Genomic DNA, 13852 nt, shown 5'->3' on the forward strand with positions numbered 1-13852 from the left:
CATTTGCAGAAGGTCAGTACTGGTTGTTAAAGCTGGGATGTGGGGCTGGGTGTGGGGTAGTGCTGGCCCAGTCAGTAAAATGTTTGCTATGCAAAAAAGAGGACCTGAGTTTGGATCCCAACATCTACACAAAAAGGTAACGTCGTTTGGTTCCTGTAATCCCATTCCTGTAAAGAAAGAGAGATCCCTGGGAATGACTGGCCAGACAGCGTAGATAAAGGTTGAACTCTGGGTTCAGTGAGAGACCCTGCCCAGAATAACAAGATGGAGTGGAACCGAAGAAGTCACCCAATGCTGACCTCTGGCTTCTGTGCACACACACACACACACACACACACACACACACACACACACATGCACACACATGCACACCCTACAATTCTCCTGTAGAGCCAGTTGAGGCTGCAAAGTGTTTCTACAACCATTACTGACCCTGAGGTGAGATTGAAAGACAGACAAATTGTGGGGACATGAGAGGAAAAGAAGCCACTCATCTCAGAGTCTGATTGAAGCCTTTGCCAGGTGACAGTCAAGAATTTTAACACAGCCAAGGTCTGGAAGATGCCAACAGAGAGATGAGATTCCTTTTCTATAGCTCTATTTCTATTAAGAATACACCAACAGGTGCTTAAGGTCTGAGAATGTATGACCTTTCCCCCTATCCGGTTGGAAACCTGCAATTTCCCCAAAATCTCACCAGAAATCGCCCTTACAGTAAACAGGCATGCCTAGCCTCTCTTCTGCAGCTCCTGGTTTTATCTTATCAGAACAGAGCCCTGACAAAGGTATCTCCAGAGCCATTCTATACTCTCAACTTATTGATACAGAGGAGCACAGCTTTGAGATGTCGCTTCAGAGGCGCCAAACAGTATGCACAGGGCTGATACACAGGGCTGATAAACAGGCATGCTAAGGCACGCTAAGGTATGCCCGAGCAACTGCTCTTGGCCAAGTCCACAGTCATGCTCTCTGCTATGCCTTTCCTCAGTGTGACCAAGAATGGGACAGATCTGAGTCAAGGTCCCTAAAAGATTAGAGAGTGCCTCAGGCTGCTGCAGGCTACAGCATGGCTCTCTGCCTTTGTCCCAGCTGCCACTGACCCACAGAAGATCCAGTATGTCCTGAGTGGTCACAAAGCTGAGCTTATGAAAGAGGAACAGAGATAGGGAAGAAGAGAAAAGGTGGGGCTGGAGAGACACTCCTGTAGCTCGGAGTCTGGCTACTCTGCTTTATTCTCCCTGCAGGTTGATCTCCTCCAGCCACCTGCCCAGCAGTTCCCTGGATCCTGGAATGAAATGCGCGCGCGCGCGCACACACACACACACACACACACACACACACACAAGATTATTTTAATATGCCGTCTAGCTCAATGGCTGGGCAGTTCTAATCGTCTGCCTGCTACCCCAGGCCCAATCAGGGAAGTGGCCAGTGGCCACTTACCCGAATCCTTACATGGCTTGTTGACTCTGCCCCTGCAGCTTTAAATCTGATCTGTCTCCCACCACATCATGGTGATCTTCTGTCTCCTTTTTCCCAGTTCCCTGCCCACGTAAATCTAAAGGTCCCACCCTGTCTCCCTTCGCCCAATCATTGGCTGCTGGCATCTTTGTTGTTCAATCAAAAACTAACAAAGGCCTTCAGCATTTGGACATGCAGATTCCCAATTAAATCAAAATATTAGAACCATTCCCCAACAGGCTCAACCATGGGGAGTGCTTGTTGTTTGCAGAGGATCCTGGTTCTGTTTGCAGCACTCACAAGGCAGCTCACAACCACCCACTTCCAGGAAACCAACGCCCTCTTCTGGCCTCCACAAGCACTGCTTGGACACAGGGCATATTTACACAGGCAAACAAAACACCCATACACATAAAAGATAAGTAAATCAATATGAGAGAGAAGGGGAGAGGGAGGGAAAAGGAGGGAAGGAGGGAGGGAGGGAAAGAGAGAAGGTCTGTACCTCTCACTGCTGTGGACCACATTGGGGAAGGTCTCTCCTCTCTTTTTGAACCCCAGCCTTGCTTGTCCTGTCTGTCAGGGGGTGACCTTGGCTAGTGACCTCATCTTAGAGAGGTTTTGCTGGTGTCAGCTCCTGACTCACTCTTTCTAAGCATCCCTCTCATCCGGGAACTGTTCCTATCCACAGCCAAATCACCCCCTCGCTGTTCCTGCCTTGCTAGACCTCAGCCTGCTGCCTGCTTATGTGGACTCTGGGGCCAAGTGGGTTCTTCAATTCCTCTCCTGCTGGGAGCCACAGTCTGGCTAAGGCTGACTGGAACTGGCTTCCACTAGTGGGACCTTTGAAGATGGAGTTCCCAATCTGGCTATGCTGAGCCAGTTACATAGCAAGCTTAAGGCTAGCCTGGGCTACCTGAAAAAGAAGGAGGAAAAGAGGGAAGGAGAGGGGCAGAAGACAGGCAGGCAGGAGGAAGAAAAGGAAAGAAGAAAGGAAGGAAGAAAGGAAGAAAGGAAACCGAGGGAGAGACTGAGACAAGAGGACAGTAAACATGTATACCCAAGATCACGCCTGTGGGAGTTCCGGTCCTTTGATTCTTCTCATACCCTCTGACATGCATTCATAAAACACTTACTGAGAACACAGTAGGTCCTGACTTGATGTCAGCAAGCCTGGGCTCCAGACACTTGGGCCCTAAACTTTCCCAAGCCAGGGACCTTTGCACCCACTACGGTGGTCCCTTTGTTCTGTCTGCCTCTCCCAGTGGAAACACTGGGCCCTGCATTAGCCAGCCTGTCTCTTGGCTCCCACCACTACAGTGTGTGCCTGCTAATGTGAAGGGCTGGAGAAGGCAGAATGGGCAATGAAGTGGTCCTTCCAGGCAGAGTTCAGACTCCCCTCTTCATGGGCTATCCACTGTCTTTTCTTCAGTGTTCTGACAGGACCTTGGCTGGACTGACAGGCTATGTGAAGAGAGAATGGCCCAGCATCAGGTCTACCCCATCTCCTGTGGCTCCTGTTATATACACAGGACAGACTCCTGGGGGCTCTGCTAACCACCTGCTGAATTCACAGTAAATCTTTGATGTTTTAAGCTACCAAGAGTTGGGCTGTTTCGGTGTGCAGTGACCTCTGCACAATCCTACATCACCTCCTAGTCTCCTTCCCACCCACTCCCCATTTGCAGGCTCAGCTAGGGACTGAGGAAGAGGGGAGTCCTGGGGAGTCCATAAATACAGGGGCAGGAGGACCTGAAGCCCACAGGCCAGTCTTCTGAACTGACATGGAGGGTCAGCGACAAACACCCACTCGGGGTTTTCCACTGGAGGCACACACTTGCAAACAGGACTATTTCACAGCACTTTGTTGATGTCCAACCCACTGGCACTGCTGAGGCCAGAGCTAGAAAACAGTCATTTCCCTCACCAAATTGCCACCGCTGACCTTCCTGCCGTGCTGGGCTCCGGCGATGTAAATTAATTCGCTACATGAAGATCTGGCACTGAAGAGGGAAAATGGGCATGCTGGGCAGGGGACGGATCTGAGCAGGAGCCTAGCGAGACATGGCATCAACAGATGCGAGCTCAGAGGCGAGCAGACATGTACCAGGTCTCGCAGGTACCCGAGCAAGCATCTTTACAACACGACCCCCCAACCCCCAATGTGTGTTGTGTGTACACGTCATTCAGAGGGCTTAGAGATGGTGAGCCTGCATAGCTCAGTGAGGCCCAGACACCTGCTTCCCCATACGTTCCTACATGGAGCAGAAACTGTGGTCTAAGCTGAGACCCACACAGGGAACCACTGGTCTGATATATAAACTCTTAAAAAAATAGATTTTTTTTCATCTTACAGTATGTGATGAGATGGTTATATAGCCCTCAAAAATGTCAGTAGTTCCTTGGAGCTGCAGATTCTTTCCCAAGATGGCTTGACTTTGTGTTGTTGTTGTCATGGCCACAGGATGGCTGCTACCGTTCCAGACCTCATGTATATTCTAAGAGAGCGAGGGTTGATTGAAAGGTCTCTTGGAACCTAATTTCCAAAACTCATATAATATTACATTTTCAAGTTTTGACTGATGGAATGAGTCTCAGGCCAGCTGAGATTAAAAGAGACAGAAAACTAGATCGTGGGTAAATGGGAGCCTTGACAGAGCCACATTGCCAACAGGTAAAGGGAGGGATTTGCTGCCATTAAACATTCTATCGGGGACTGAGGATGCAGCTCAGTCGGTAGCATCTGCCTAGCAGCCCTCGGCTTGATCTCATGCATTACTTGAGTAGGGTGTGGTGGTGCGTGCCCGTGATCCAAACGCTCAGAGATAGAGGCAGGAGGATCAGAAGTTCAAGGTCACAAAAGTGAAAAAAAAACAAAAACAAAAACAAAACAAAACAACAAAAAAAAAAGTGTTTGCAGCAGCTAGAGGCAGGGGATTGGACTCTAGGTGACACTGGCTGCTAGAGTTCATAAAGGCCTTGCACTTGTCCCTGACAAAAAGCCCAGTGCAAACTGTTTACAGCAGCTACACCAGGCAGTGGGACCCAGGAGAGGGTCTCAGAGCTGTCAATCAGGGAGTCAAAAGGCCCTAGCACCCCTGCAGCTTAGCTATTTAAGGGAGAAGTAAAAAGTTAAAATGGTGGCCACAATAAAGGTATGTGGTTAGGTGTTAACACTGCCTCAGTATTTAACAGCTCGATGTTCTCAGCCAGATATCCACAGGGAAGGCTGGGGCATTTTATGTACTTGTTAGGAAGCTCACTAGAACCTCTGAGGGAGTCAGTCTGGCCTCTTTTACCCCTCTGCCTTCGCACACTGTGGGGACACAGCTACCGTGCCATTTTAGACACTGAGTTGCTGGATCCATAATTCTGAAGTTTCAACTTCCAGAACTGGGAGGAAAAACAAGCAAACAACCAACGTCTCCTGCTTACAAATGACCCCTGTGTAAAGCACTTTGTTATAGTTACTTAAATAGGCCAAGAAGCTCAGCCTAGCACTTACAAGTTTGGCTGCACTTCATTGTGATTTGCTTTTTGAAGGAGGATCTCACATACCCCAGGCTGGCCGCAGACTCCCCAAGTACCAAAGGATGACTTTGAACCCTTGATCTTTCTGTCTCCACCACCCGCATGCCTGGATTTGTTGTGTGCCACCACGTGGTTATGCAGCCGAGATCAAACCCAAGGCTTCACAAATGCTGTGAAAAGCACTGTCAGCTGAGCTGCGTCTCAGCCTTTATCCACCCAACGTTTTGATGACACATGAGAAAGAGAAATCTTTAAGAACTGAAGCAATGGCTGTTCACGAGACATGCGCCTTTGGTCTTGCTGATAGGCCTGGCAGCGGGGTTCCTCCTCTGTTGGCTGACAGGGGTGGTTGTCTAGTGTGTCCCTTCCTCTGTAGTCAAGTGCACTTATTGTCCTGGGATGTTAGGTACTGAAAGTTCATGGTGCTTGAAGCAGTGCAGGCTATCAATAGATATCGCTACTGCTCTTTGGCTAGTTGTAAACACCTTTGTCCAGAGCACTGTCCTCCTGTGCTCTGATCACCATCCTCCCATGCTTTTAGCACGGTCCTCCCATGCTCTGAGACATTGACACAAGGCTCACAGGTTCTCCCTCCTTCCCCAGCACTTGTCAAAATATTTTTTTTTCCAAACATTATCTTGTTCCTGTGACAGGAACCCTCATGCCAGCTGTTAGGTTAATAAGAGTACCTCCACTCCACACCTCTCCTGTTTTGCTTTGCCTGTGGGCCCAGAGTCCCCGAATTTCTGCTCCTTTGATCTCTAAATGGAAAACAAAACCCCAGGAACTGGAATCCTTGCCCCAAGGAGAGAAGTATGTTGAGTACAGTTCAGCGCGCGCGCATGCGCGCGCGCACACACACACACACATGTGCACACACACACACACGCACACACGCACTTGTAGCATGGGATACACACAAGCACACACATGCACACACACACTTGCACGCACACACGCATGTATGCACACATTTGCAGCATGGGAAGGTAGATCAGAGAGCATCCGATGGGGACAAAAAGGCTGAGGTCACATGTGGAAAGCCCAGAGCCACAGTATGAGCCTTGCTTCCCAGTTTAAGAGAGAGCTAGGACATGCTCCCTGTGTTTGCCAGCCGTCCACGTGTGCCCAGGGGACAGCTTTAAAATGACTTGTTTTGTCTCAGGCTTTCAGAGGCGTCAGTTTGCACTCCTGGGCTCTCTTGGTTCTAGACACACAGTGAAGCAGGACATCTTGGTGGCTGTAGCATGGGACATAGAACAGTTCAATTCCCAGGGGACAGGAAGCAGAGCAGAAACAGGAGGGGCCAGGTTTGGTTATGCTCTTCTCTAATGGAGACCAGGACTGCTTCTGCCAGCCAGACTAGGCTTCCCACTGATCACATATGGAGGATGCCCTGAGGAAAGAGACATCCTCTGTTGCCACAGATAGGCTTCAGATGGCCCTGTAGTGTAGCACTGTGTCTGGGAGTTCAGCATCAGCAACAGAGAGGATGATGGATGAAGCACAATTCAAGTCAGTGGCAAGTTACCATGGCAACAGATGCCAGGAGGAAGACCACCCAAAGACATTGAGACCATTAGAAGCCCCTGCCTGGGGACCAGGAAGGTTCTCCAGAGAGCTGCCATTTCACTTGAGGATAGCATGCTCCCCTCAGCCTGGGTGCTCTCAGCGGTCATTGTCAACAGAACCCTGCAGTGGAAGGAGCAGAAGGTACCCAGAGCAAAACAAACTCAGGCAAGAGGAAGAAGGCACCGGGGAGCCACAACGTATTCTCAGCAAGACAAGGTTTGCACACCCGGGGTGTGACCGAGTTTAGGATTATCAGCCTGAAAGCACAATTATCCAAAGTGTCCTTATAAGGACTGAGAATTCTCTGCCAGTGACTACGATGTAAGCAAGATGGCTGGAGCTCAAGCAGCCAGCCATTTTGAACCATGAGTCGGAAGCCTTGGGTTACTAGTAGAAAACAAGGTAGACACAGCCTGGGCCTTTGATCATTACAGATGTTTTTTAATCTTTTCTAGACTGTATCTTTCCTAGACTTTTCCTAAATTTTTGTAAGTTAAAGAAGGCCAAAAAGTAAAATTTTCTTCTTTAAAAAGCCAGAAATCTGAGCACACCTGCGCTGGAATACGGATTTAACTGATGATGCTGGAGTCTCTAGTCCCCAGAGGCAAGGAGCTGGGGGAATTTCCTGGAGGTCTCTCTGTGGAGTGGTGGACCTCCTCAGTAGAGCCTTCTACTGGTCTTCGTGCAGAGGATATACAAAGCAAAATTTCCTGTCCAACAGAGGTCAATGCAAGGGTCTAAAACCAAAGACGTAAGAGCCAGACAAGCCTTGAGTAGCCAAGCCCTAGAGACAGGATGTCATCAGGGGACCTGGGGTTCACTAGTGGAGAAGGGCTGATTGTTGGCTGACCTGATCCTCTCAGCCCAGCACTGGGATTACAGGTGTGTGGCACTATCTCTGGTCTTTTTTTGCAGGGCTTCTGGGGATGGAACTCAGGCTTGCTAGGCACGGACTGTTTAACTGAGCCCTCCCCAAGCCTAGGATATGCTGTTCCTTTAAAGAGCTGCTGGAGTCGAGGGGCTGGGAATGTAGCTCAGTGTCCAGCACTTGCCTTGGCTTGTGAGGTCCTGGGTCCTGTCCCAGACACCAACAGCTCTTCCTCAGCTATGCTTTCTGCGGTTGCTTGTCTGTATTCACATTTGTTCTGGATCAGACAGCCGTGAACTTGATTTCCCCTACCACAGCTCTTCCCAAATTTGAACATAAGTCAGTGTTCACCTCCAGACTTGTCTAAGGATACCGCTGGGTATGGGCCAAGGAGGGTTTGCCTTGCTCAGTAGGTTCCTAGGCTGAGGCGTCCCATGCTGGGGGCCTCTCAGGGATGCACAGTTGACCTTGGAACTGACACACTCAGGAAGATGGCTGGAAGAGCGCTGGCCAGGCTTCCTGTGGGGTGACCAGAACTGGGGGAGTGGAGATGCCAGCCTCCCCCCAGAGCAATGTTATTTCAGCTGAGCTGGGAAGGAACCCAGGAATTTGCCAGGCTAACCCCTCTGAGAATGCTCATAGCACAGGGCTAGGGGGGTTGGCTGAAAGGTGAATAGCAGGAGAAAGCAGAGTTCCATAGTTTCCTCCCTCACAGATCTGTCTTCCTGCACCCTGGGGTTACTTGACAGAGTAGAGCAGAACAGAGGGAGAACTTGCTTTACACATCTGGAGACTCTAGAAGAGCCAGTGTCATGAGCTAAGGGCTTAGTACTAGGGTCGTAGCAGCCTCGAGAGAGGTAATGGGCCTCAAATTTAAAAGGCCTACTCCCCTCAAAGTCAGGGAATCTTGGTGGAAATACACACACAAGGAGAGATGTAGACTCATCCAGAGTCTGCAGCCCTGTTCTGCACTGCCAACCGGATGGCTGGGAGGCTGGGGCCAGCCATGTCCCATGTGATGAGGAAGCCTGGTTTAAACTCGGCTCCGCACATAGCTCCCAAGGTTCCAGCTTCTCTCCTGCAGATGTCATCACTCCTGATTTCTCCCCCTCTCGATCTCCTCCGCAGCCCTTAGCTGACAATTTCTTGCTCAGTGCAGATCTGACCCCAGAGAGCACAGCAATTACTGGCTAATGGGAATGATGCTGACGCCGAGCCGTCTCCAGGCATCCAAGGTGCCGGCTGAATGAAGAATCCTTCTTAGAAAGTGGAGGAGGCCGGAGGCCTACAAATGTTACCACCTGCGTCCATGCTGTGCTACAGCTGACACGTATACACACACATACACACACACACACAACTTGTGGGCATGGTTCCTTGGGGCCCTGAAGGAATGATGTCATTGCTGTGCCAGGATCCTACTCAGCCATCGCCTGTAGAAAGGGTCCCTCACGGGGGCTTTTCCTCCTTCTTCCTATATTGTCCACACCAAGAAAGGACCACTGTACCCATTTCAAAGCATCATTGGCTGCTGGAAATTGCTTTGGCTGTTATGAGCCTTCTGCAACTTCATAGGAATCTTACAGATTGCCTTCCCTGCTACCACCCAGTCTTTGCAAATAATTCCCTCCCATTTTTATAGTCCAAAAAAGCCAGCTTCGAACTGCCAAGGGACCAGAACTTGGGGTATGACATGGGTCTGAGCTGGTACACTCTACAGCCAGTGCCTGCTTCTAGCTGGTCCTGATGCTGCCTGGAGCCCAGCTACTCTGGAAGAAGAAGTAGAAGGAACATTCAGTGAAGGCCTGACTGAGCTAGAATGTTCAAAGGTGGCCTGAGAACTGAGTGTGACCCTGTTTAAAAAAATTAAGAGGCTGGGGAGACGGCTCAGTGGATCAACACTTGTGCAAGCTGGAGAACCCAAGTTTAATCCTCAGAATCCAGGTTTAAAAGGAAAAAGCCAGAGGTGGTGGTGGTGTGGAGGTCAGATGACAATCTCAGGGGTCGCCCTGGTCATCCATTCTGTGTGAGGCAGAGTTTCTGTGTTGTTTGTTAGCTTGCCCAAGAGCACTCACAGGTTCCTTGATCTCCGCCTCGCACTCCACCTCACTGTGAAAAGCAGAGATTAGGTGAACTACGATGCCCAGTTTTATGTGGGTCCTGGGCACCTGAACTTTGCTTGCACAGCCAACGTTTTATCCACCATGACCAGCCTGGCCTGGGTTTGAAATTTCTTCACGGTGACCTTCGTCAGGTCCCCTGACTCAGAACCCTCAGAACTCATCTTGAAAGTGGTGGCTTGGTAGGGTTGTGAAGATTACACAAAATGAACGTTTAGTGTCATTCCGGGGACCCAGGCTCTGCAGCCATGCAGCTTGAGTTAAAGTCCCAGATGCAGCTTTGGGTAGGTGCTGTCCCTCTCTGAGCTTCACTTCATCTGTATGCACAGAACTATCTGGGGTGAGATGAGCTGCCACCAAGAAGCAGGTTCAGCTGTAGGCAGTGTTGATACGTGTGGTGATGGCAACACGTGCCGAGCTGCTGAAGAAGAGCAGCATCCATGACAAGCTGGGCATGAAACAGCAGCCGCCAGGAGGAGGATCTGCACTTGTGAAGACTCCAGGCCAAGAACTCTCAGTCCTGACTGTCCTGGCACAGCATGGGGTCCTTGTCCAATGCCCACTTCCACATCCTTCATTGGTCTACAGGAGACATGGCATCCAATGAGATTTTTAAATGCCCAGGAAATACTAACAAGCAGCCAGGCCAGGCCCGAGGGCCATGAGTTAGACAAGTTAGAGATGTATTCTAGCTAAGCAGGCCGGGCCTTCAAGAGGAGGGGATGTCTGAACTGAGGTCCTGGTGTTAGGCAGGAATTGATGGCAGTGATGTTCAAACAGAGAAGAGAGTTGGTGCCAAGGTCCTGGGGCATATATTTGGTATGTGAGAAAAGCAGCAGGTAACCTGGGGTGGGAGAAAGGTGTATATTTATAACCAGCTAAAGGCCCAAGCCCCAGGAGGGCAAGAATAGGAAACTGCATATCCCTCTGGCCAGAAGGACTAAGTTAGTCCTTGGCAACCCTAGAGAATACCCCACCTTTTGCTCACAGCTGACATAAGTCCTTCAAATGTCCTTGAGTCAGAAGACATAAGGATGGCCCCTGAGGGAGTACTTAGTCTCACGGACAGGTCACTGACTGAGAAAGGGCCCAGGGGACAGTGAAGTGGGAACCATCACAACGACCACTGTAAGAGGAGATTGACCAAGAGAGGCCAACTGTGCCCCTGGAACCCATCACAAAGACCTTGGGGAAGGTTGGCTGGCTGGCAGGGAGAGGCAGCAAGCTATCAAGAAAATGGTACCTCCTGCTAGGGCTTAATTACCGTTCTGCTGTGGTGTGGGCTGGGTGGGCGCAGGTGTTTCTATTTTCTGGCACAATTATCTAGGAGGCAAAAGCAGAAACGTCAGGGACTCAGGGATGTGTCTGTGTCTTTCTGCATAGTGACTCGGCCTCAGGAGAGAGCATATCCGCTCTGCTGGCTGACTAGTCGGGCCTCTCTCTCTCTCTCTCTCTCTCTCTCTCTCTCTCTCTCTCTCTCTGTGTGTGTGTGTGTGTGTGTGTGTGTGTGTCCATTGTAAGCATACAGGGCTGTGCATGTGATGTTCAGGTTTGTGTTTGTACATGTGTGCACCTATGTGCTCATGTGTAACCAGCTGCAGGCTCTCCAAGCAGGTTCTACCTTCCATACCTGGATCTTTGGCTGAGTGAGCTGTCGGTCTTGGTTCTGGACCACACAGCCCTTGCTCACTGGGCAGACGTTGTCCCAACATGGTGGCTTAGTCTCAAGAGGGATGTATTTTGGAACAACAGCTTCTTTGTCCAGGGCAGCCAGCCAGCTGACCCTTCCTGCTGCAGAGCCTCAGGTGGCCAGCTGCATCCTGTGGCTTGAGCTGACATGGATCAACACACAGCAAGGCTTGGCTCCAGGCCATCTGGCCTGCTGGGCTCCTTGTGTGGAGGGAGCACTGGGAAGAACTACAGGTCACTGTCTGGATGTCTTCCCAAACAGCTAGGGCCCTAAGTTGGAGGAAGAGGAAGAAAGGCCCCACCACAGAGGGCTGAGGGGAGTGCTCCCAAGCAGGATTAGGAGGTGTAAGAACGCAGACTGCTCGAATGACAGACTGGAGTGGTAAGGGATTTCCAGTTACTCTGAGGCCTTCACACACTGGCCGTTGCTCTGAGTCAGTTCCTAACCTGGGCTTGTGTCAGTTACCCTTGCTGTAATAACCCTGCTGTCATCTGTCAGGACTGGCTCCTCCCACTCACCTCTCTCCACTGTGTAGAGGTAGCACTAGATTTCTCTGAGTTTTGGAGCTCCACCCCAGGACCTTTGCACACACTGGTTTCCCTTCTTGGAAGTCTGCTTTTCCTGAGGGTGGCAGCTCTTTCTAGCCGTCTGCTGCCTTAGATGTCTCCTGACCTGCTAACCCTCTGTGATGGCTATTCTTGATTGTCAAGTTGACTACATCTGGAATTAATTAAAACTCTAAGATTGAGAGGTACATCTGTGAGGGAATTTTTTGCTTAACTTGAAGTTGTAAGATCCATTGCTAATCTGGATTCTTGAGGGGAGAAGACCCACCTCTAATCTGGGCCACACCTTCTGTTGGAATCTTATATAGGATATGAAAGATCCTGCTTGCTCCGGCCTTGTAAGTCTGTTACTCTAGAGAACCCTGACTATTGCACCCTCTTACCCCACGTCTCTGTCACATGCTCTGTAGACTCTTGTCTTGTTTTCCTAAATTTCTCTGTCTTCCCTAGAATATAATCCCCGTGCAGATAATCTCTGTAAGTCTTGTTCAGTCTCCTCATGATATGATCAGGGTCCGCATGGAGTATATGTGTAATGAATCACGATGGCTTAATGCATCCATGGAGCATGAAGCAATGCATCAGAAACTGGGTTGTATTCCAAATTCATGATAACCCTTACACCAAATGCACATGTTCTTATAAGCTCTCTTGCTGATGAGGGAAGATGGTGTCTAGGGACATTGAGGGACCTATCTGAGATGACACAGTGGCCAGCATGAGAGTCTAGATTGTCTCAGGTTTGTCTAGCATACCTTCATGGTCTTACTATTTCCCAGGGGTCAGGAGGCAATTAGAATTAGAAAAATCTGACTCAGTTGATGACAGGCAAGTGACAGTTACCTGTCATCTACCGCTCTGAAACAAAGCACTGAGATTTAGTGGCTTAAAATAGCCACGTGTCAGAGCTGGAGGACTGGATCAACAGAGGACCCAAGTTCAGTTCCCAACACACACATGGCAGTTCACAACAGTCTAAAACTCCAATGTCAGGGGATTGGAAACCCTCTTCTTGCCTCTGCAGGGACCATATGCACATGGTACATAGACATACAAGCAGAGCACACATACATGTAACATAAAAACAAATTTTAAAAAGTTTGGGGGTAGAGGTTTTTTAAAATAGTAAATTTGGATACTTGCTTCCAGGGTTTGGCAACTTGGCAGGGTTTGGCTAGCATGACTCATTCTGCTTCCCATGGTCATGGTAGACTCAGTGGACATAAGAGGAAAGGACCCTTGTTGGGAGAGCTGTTGCTGTCTGCTCCCAGGCTGCCCCACTGATAAGTCTGGCAGCTGGCTTGGGTCTCAGTTTGCCTCTGAGACCCAAGGTATCATTTCCAGAGTGTTTGCTTCAACTTCTCCATGTGACTATTGGATCTGGACCCAACAGCTGCGGAGAAGACAATTGTTCAATATCATATCTATCATAGCCCATTGGCTAAGTTCCAAGACTTCCAAAACCCAGATCAAGAGGTCCCTGAAGAGATACCCTCTGGGTAGGAGACTTCAGAGAGGTCATACTTAATCCACAGGTCTCCAGCAACTGTAACCACAACTGGTATGTGCAGTCACCCCTCAGATAGACCCACAGCCTCCCTGACATTTGGCACTAGAATTCACAGCTCTGTACACAGCTCTATAAGGTATCCTGGGGACAGACCCTTTCTCCACATCCTCCTCCTTCACAGAGGAGGCATGCAGGGCTGGTGGCAGATACCTCTTGGCTTGTCCTCTGAGAAGGTCCTTTGTGTCATCACTTTACAGACAGGGAAACTTGATAAATTGAGTGGCTCTGGGTTCCCTGGAGGACTCCTGCAGGAACCAGGTAAGGGTCAGGTCTGAAGAAGTCCTAGATCAGGATGCGATCTCAGCCTCAGGGTAGAGCATATACTGAAGAAAACCAGAGACCTGATCTCAAGGATAACTTTCTTCTTCCTCCTCCTCTTCCCATTCCTCCCCTGAGAAGAACACTGCCCTGGAGGCCACAGCAGAGAAAAGACTCAAGACCTCTAAGTCCTTGATCAAAGACCAATCCTCCTGCCCT

The sequence above is a fragment of the Arvicanthis niloticus genome, chromosome 2, assembly GCF_011762505.2.
Source record: "Arvicanthis niloticus isolate mArvNil1 chromosome 2, mArvNil1.pat.X, whole genome shotgun sequence".
Lineage (NCBI taxonomy): Eukaryota > Metazoa > Chordata > Mammalia > Rodentia > Muridae > Arvicanthis > Arvicanthis niloticus.